Source organism: Balaenoptera musculus, chromosome 7, assembly GCF_009873245.2.
Source record: "Balaenoptera musculus isolate JJ_BM4_2016_0621 chromosome 7, mBalMus1.pri.v3, whole genome shotgun sequence".
In the NCBI taxonomy this organism is placed as follows: Eukaryota; Metazoa; Chordata; class Mammalia; order Artiodactyla; family Balaenopteridae; genus Balaenoptera; species Balaenoptera musculus.
In genome coordinates, this window is record NC_045791.1 from 5,349,075 (window position 1) to 5,355,733 (window position 6,659).

The window sequence follows — 6,659 nt, forward strand, 5'->3', positions numbered from 1 at the left end:
TAGGTCAAGATGAATGTTAGCAGATGAAATAAACCCTGAAAAGGAACGCTGGTGTGTGTGGTCTGTGGTCACATAGCAACGCGCCTGGCGTGGCGCCGTCCCGGTTTGATTTTCGAAATGAGCATCTGTGAGCTTGCAGGAATCACACAGGAGCAGACGGGCTTCCCTCAGGAGCAGGCGGTGGCCCAGCGCGAGAGGAGTTAACACACTGTGTCACTCAGCCTTGCTTTGCGAAAGTAAGAAATGTGACTGTCATCACCGCAAAGAATAACTTGGGGACTTCCCTGGCGGTCCAGCGGTTAGGACTCGGCGCTTTCACTGCCGAGGGCCCAGAATCCATCCCTGGTCAGGGAACTAAGATCCCACAAGCCGCGCGGCGTGACCAAAAAAAGAATAACTTACCAGTCATTAATTATAGGACTTGAAAAGATGAGGCCCGCTTAAGGGAAGACAGAGCAATGCAGACAGCGTGTGCTGACTTTCTGAGCCTCCTTCCCCTCAACTTTAATTTTGAAACATTGCAAATTTTGAAACATTGCAAATTTTGAAACATTGCAAATGACAGGTTGAAAGAGTAGGTCGTGGACACCATAAACCCTTAGCTGAGATTCCCCTGGATTAACATGTGTCATATTTTGTTATCCTGCACTCCCACTCGTTTTCTGTCTCTGCACACACGCATCACACACGTGCACGTGGACACACGCACATTTTTCTGAAACATTGGAAGTTGCAGTCCCCAGAATACTTCAAAATACTTCAGCATGTACCTCCTAGGAATGACATTCTGCCACATACACACACACACAAAACCATTATCATATTCCTAAAATTTAACATAAGATAATATTAGCTGATGTACAGTCCGCATCCAAATTTTCCAGTGGTCCATACAATGTCCTCAGAATATTTCTGTGACCCTTGCGGCGCTCAGCTGTCACGCCTCTACTGTGTCCTTTAGCTAGACAGAGCCCCACCCGCCCCTTTCCTTCGTCTGTCTTAGCGTTGGCATTTTAGTATAGGCCGGTTGTCTCTCTTAAGGCCTGCGTGTGTTTTCTCACGGTCAGATTCAGTTAAAGGTTTGGGGCGTAAATGCTGCGCAGATGAGGTGGTCCTCTGTCCCACAGGACGGGGAGGGAGGCCCTTGATGTCTGGGTCCTGATGTGATCACGGGTCTCACTGCTTTTTCTTCATGGAAACGGATCCGTTGTGCTTGCGGGTAGGGCTGGCCGTTGCTGGACAAGTGGAGGACCGGGGGCCTTGGGTACCGGCCCCTGCAGTTCCGCCAGTGGGCGCTGTCGCACACAAGACTCTGGAAAGGCTGTGTTCAGACCCTAAGGTGTGAGGGTCTCTTCCTCCTCTTCCCACGGTCTCGATCTGGATGCTCCTGCATCCAGGCCTCCTCCCCATCCCTCCCCATCCCTCCCCATCCCCTGCCCGCAGAGAGGAGGAAGGGCAGTCACAGCCGGGGCCACGGCGTGCCCGGGGGCGGAGGTGGCCGCTTCCTAGTCACCAGAGCTTCCCCGCCCAGTGTGCTCTTGACCCTCCGGGTCTGTGAGGAAGCGTCCTCTCTCTTATCGGAGCGGAGCCTTGCAGGGAGGGGGAGCGGGCGCCCCGTGCAGACCCAGCCTCAGCCCCTCCTGGACATCACACGTGGGGCCTCAGCCTGCTCCCCGCTCAGCAAACCCAGGGGGAACGTGTCCTCCCGCTGCAGTGGCTCCGTTCAGCCCCGCGGAGCCAGTGTGTGAAAACACCTCCCCCCAAAATGGGGGGTTTCGCCCGCCTTCTCCTGTTTAAAGCTGAAGGTCACTTCGGAGTCTTCTACACTGGCTGCGGCCTCCCCTGCGTCGGCCCAGCCTCTCAGCCCCTCCACCCCTTCTGACCCCCCCGCCCCTCCCGCCTGACCTTGCTTCTCCTTGGTCTCTCCCCGCCACCCCGCCTCCTCTTCCCCCACCAGCTGCCCCGCAGCCCAGCCTCCCACCCCTGCATCCCCTGCTGTTTCCTCTTCACACCAGCCGTGCCCCAGGTGGCGGGCCTGCCACCTGCGTGCTTTCCCTGGCGAGCTCAGGACCCCTCAGTGCTCCACGCCAGCTCCCTCCTAGGGAAGGCAGTCCCGACTTGCCCACCCACCCAGGCAGGTGCCCTTGGCAGGGACACAGCATGCCCCCAGCCCAGAGCACGGGAGATCCCTGGGGGCCATCACCCATCCAAGAGTCTCCTTCTGGAACACGCACCTGGTCCCAGGGACCTCCTCCCCGGAGGCCTCGGGGAGAACTCGGGGTGCAGGTCCTGGGAGCCTTGGCCCAGCACCCCCGGCTGACCAGGCCCCCTGCCCACAGACTCCTGCCCCGGTGGGCGGGGATGGGTGAGGGCTTCGCCCTTGGCGTGGAGGGCTGGTCTGGGCTCCCCTCCACGCTGCAGCAGCGGGCAGAGCCTCCGGGAGTACAGCCTGTTGTCAGGCCAGGTTCGGAATCCAGCTGGCCCACGGTCCCGGGTCGGCCCTTCTCTGTGAAACGGGAGGGCTACTGTAAGCGTTCACCCGCTTCCGGAGGACAAGGCAGGGCCACACGGGCCACAGCGAGCCACGCCTTCATCTCGTCTCCAGCCCCGACCACCGAGCCGCCGCTGGGGAGTCCTGACGCTCCCCGCGACCAGCTCAGCCTCATCCACCGCCCTGCCCCCCGAGGAGCCAAGCCACGTGGGCCGCAGCCTCCCCTGTGGAAACAGCTAAGGACTGTCCTCTTCCTTTCTTCCCCTCGAAGGACCGTGACAGATTTCCAGGTCCCCCGCCTGCCAGCCCCGTCCATCCCTCCGGCCCCGGTCAGCACCGTCCGGTTTCCCGCCCCTAGGAGTCGGGTGGGTCACCCACCTGCCTTCTGTCTCTCTGCCAAAGACAAGACCCTCCTGGCTCCACGCCCGCTGGGCCTCCCGCTTCCCTGCACCCCCAGCCCAGCCCACCCAGTCTCGGGGCATCTCCCATGGCCCAGGCTTCAGGTGGGACCGCGGTTCCTGGCGGGCCCAGAGGAGGGGTCTGAATACACAGCACTGCCCAGACTTGCCCCCAAACATGCCCTTTTTAGAGAAATTGCTCATATCCTGACTTTAAATTTCCATTCCCTCTGAAGTGTGATTGACTTTTCAAAATATGTCCCTTCAAGTTAACAGTCTCTCCCGGTTAGAACCAGTGTGTTAGGAATTCTCCTCTGATTCCCCTCCCCTCTGGGTGGCATCTGGGCATATGGGACATTCCTATCCCCCAGTGATGGGTGGCAGGGTGCTCACATGCCCCTCCCCCTGCCTCGTCCCCCCGCCACCTTGTCAAGAAGGCCATCAGGCCCCCGGCCAGGACCCCTGGCCTCTGTCCTCACCGACTCCACTGCAGGGTGTCCAGGACAGTCGGAACCTGGGATCATCCTCTTGGCTTGGATGCGGCACAGAGATCTCCCCCCGGGGGGCTGGCCCTCCAGCCTCTCCTCCTGCTGTTACTTTCCAGGGTTCTTGGCTTCCTCAATCAATAGAAATTGTCAAGAGACCAGACAAGAAATTCAGGCGAGGCTTTACTGGGGCCCCTGCTGCAGCAGGTGGGGAGCGAGAACACACAACAGTTTCCCTTGCTCGCTTGCTCCCCGAGTGAGGGGCGAGCTGGTTCCTTATATGGGGTGAGGGTAGGGGTGTGTCCAGGGGTCGGCGGGAGGGGTGGCTGAGGTGGTTTGCCCACCCGTCTGGTGGTGCTGAGTGCAGGGGGCATGCGCAGGACCTGCTTTTGCTCCCGACCCCCTGCTTTTGCTCCTGTCTCTTTAGAAGTTGGCAGTTGGGGGTTTTCTGGTCTTTTTGTATCTTATTGTCCAGAATTTGCCCCAACTGCACGTGCATGCGGTTATTTTTAGTCCCTTGTAGTTTCTTTGCATTTTGTTGCTCGGAGACATTTATCTAGGTATAAGCACTGCAGCAAAGTGTCCCAGATCCCAGGTCCCTGCCTGTCTCACTGCCACGGGGAACCCCACACACACCGGCAGGTTCTTAACCTCCCCCCAGACAGGTGCCCCCAGCCCACCAGCCATAGGAGGCCAGCTCTCTGCCTCGGTTGGCCTGCCACTCCGCTGCAGCTGACCCGTCCTGCAAACAAACAGCTCCAAGGCCCCAAACGGGCCACACGCGGTCCCCTTTCCTTCTGCTTCCCTCTCAGCCCAGCCACGCCGTTTCCAGTGTCTGACCCTGGCCAAGGCCACTGGCATGAAGCACTGAGACCTGCCCTTCATCTCTGCCTGCGAGTCCCCCGAACCCCGGCCCCAGCAGCTTCTCCCTCTGAAAGGGCCTGTTCTCACTGACCCCATCCTCCCACTCTGTGGCTCATCGAAACCCTGGGATTTCTCTGTAAAAGGAAGCCTAGGGACTGTGGAAAACACTTCTTTCGCAAACAAAAAGCCAAGCATTCAAGACACAGCCTCTCCAAGACTCAAGAGAGCCGGCCTGGAGCCTTGCAGCTGGGGCTCCACAGGCTGTTTTGTCCTGTGTCACACCTGCCCTTCCCCAGAAGCCGCAAGGCCGGTATTCAGGCCCCGGGGGCTCCGGACCATATTGTGCGCTGAACAGGTCAGCCTGGGGTTTTCGCAGTGCCGTCGAGGAGGGGGGCGCCTCACACAGCATGCTCTAAGGGACTCTGGCCACAGGGCTTCCTGTGCAGCAGAGGCCGTGTTGTACAGCTCACACATTGTTCTCTAGGAAAGATGTTTAACGCCCAGTCTGCCCTCGTGCTTCCAGAGCGCACGGAGAGGTCCTGCACTGGACCTGGCCTGGACTCTCTGCCCATTTCCAGCCGGCACTCCACACAGGAAGTGATTTGTCCCCATCAAAGGGTTTTAAACCTCTGGCATTGCAGCAGAGGCTGCTGGTTGTCCCCTGATAGTTATCCCCAACTCCTTCCTTAGCAAGAGAGCCTCCACGGGTCAATGGGCGCACAACCAGCCAGGGTCAAGACCACACTTCCCCGCCCCCCACAATGACACATGGCTACCCCACGAAAGTGGCTGACAGAGTCTTAACCACTAGACCACCAGGGAATTCCCCCTTTTGTAACTTTTGAATTTTGAAACGTGAATGAATTACCTTTTTAAAACATAGATGGCTGAAGATAAAAACAAAAGTGAAATGGAAGATAAATGTTCAATTCACAACAGCGATTTTTCTCAGAGTTGGCAGAGCAGGGAGCGGGTGGGACTTTGGCTAAAGGAATAAGGGGATTTCAACTTTATCTGTAACACTTTACGTGTTATAGTTAGAAGACAAGGCACATCAAAGAGTAACAACTGTCACTTCTGGGTGGTGGGTATGGGGGCGGAGGTTGTCATGTTATTTTCTGTACTTTCTGCATGGTTTTCTGTCTCTCAAAACAAAATCATCATTGTGAAAAGCCTGCATGCAAGGCAGGCACAGAAGCTCGGGAACTCGGGCTTCAGGCTCCTGGTGCAGGAAGGGGCCCAGGGAGACAGCCAGGCCCAAGAAGAGCTCCTGGCGGAGACGCGGGGCTGAGGGATGCGGGGCTTGGAGCTTTTGCTTCATGTCATTTTGCTGGATGAATATGGAGCAGTCGTGATGGTCCCCAGTGTGGACCCAGCCTTCCCACGCGTCTGTTTGTCCCCTTCACTGGAGCCCAGGTGGAGGTAGAAATCAGGTTCCCCGTTGGCCTCTCTCGTCACCCGCAGTGGGGCTCCTCGCTACTGACCCTCGTGGGGGGCTTATTACCCGCCAACGGGGGTAAAGGCCTTCCCTGACACCTCCACCCCCAGCAGGGATGCTGGGACCACGGGTAGTCTAGGACCCCCACTGGGCCTTTGCCACTGGGGATGGGAGCAGGGCCACAGGTTTTTCTGTGCTGATTGGCTGGAGCAGGGTGGTTATGGCCTAAGCGTTTTCCATTCTGCTAGGCTGCCCCCTTCCTAGTCTTTTGGCTAAGACAGCAGGCATCCCTGGGGCTTTGCTGTCTACGCCCATTGGCATTCCTGGGTTCAGGGCTGCCTCTGCTCCAGCTCTGGGATATGTGAGGCAAAAAGAAAACTCAGGAACTTACCACCATGTCATTCCTTTGGTCTCAAAGTCCCTAGTTGGTGTGTTTCTTCTTTGCCTTCTAGAGCCTAGGTAGATACAGATGATAGACAGATGATAGATGATAGATAGATGATAGATAGATAGATAGATAGATAGATAGATAGATAGATAGATAGATAGATAGATAGATGATAGATTAGATAGATGATAGAGTAGATAGAGTAGATAGATAGATGATAGATAGATTAGATAGATGATAGATAGAGTAGATAGAGTAGATAGATGATAGAGTAGATAGATAGATGATAGATTAGATAGATGATAGATGATAGATAGATAGATTAGGTAGATGATAGATAGATTAGATAGATGATAGATTAGATAGATAGATGATAGATAGACAGATGATAGATGATAGATTAGGTAGATAGATGATAGATTGATAGATGATAGATAGATAGTAGATAGATGATAGATAGATAATAGATAGAAGATAGATAGATAATAGATAGATGATAGACAGATGATAGATAGATAGATGGTAGACAATAGATAGAAGATAGACAATAGAGAGTTGATAGATAAATAGAAAGATGATGGATGATAGATAGACG

The 6,659-nt window shown here is 55.6% G+C and overlaps 1 protein-coding gene across 2 annotated transcripts in view; it reads left to right on the forward strand.

Annotated features, from left to right (window-relative positions):
- HS6ST1 (heparan sulfate 6-O-sulfotransferase 1) overlaps positions 1-757 on the forward strand; it is a 44,051-nt gene extending 43,294 nt beyond the window's left edge. For both annotated transcript variants that reach the window (XR_005020616.1, XR_005020618.1), the window contains exon 3: positions 4-757. The gene's annotated coding sequence lies outside the window, so the exon portion shown is untranslated. The remainder of the gene's footprint in view (positions 1-3) is intronic.
- The last annotated feature ends 5,902 nt before the right edge of the window (positions 758-6,659 follow it).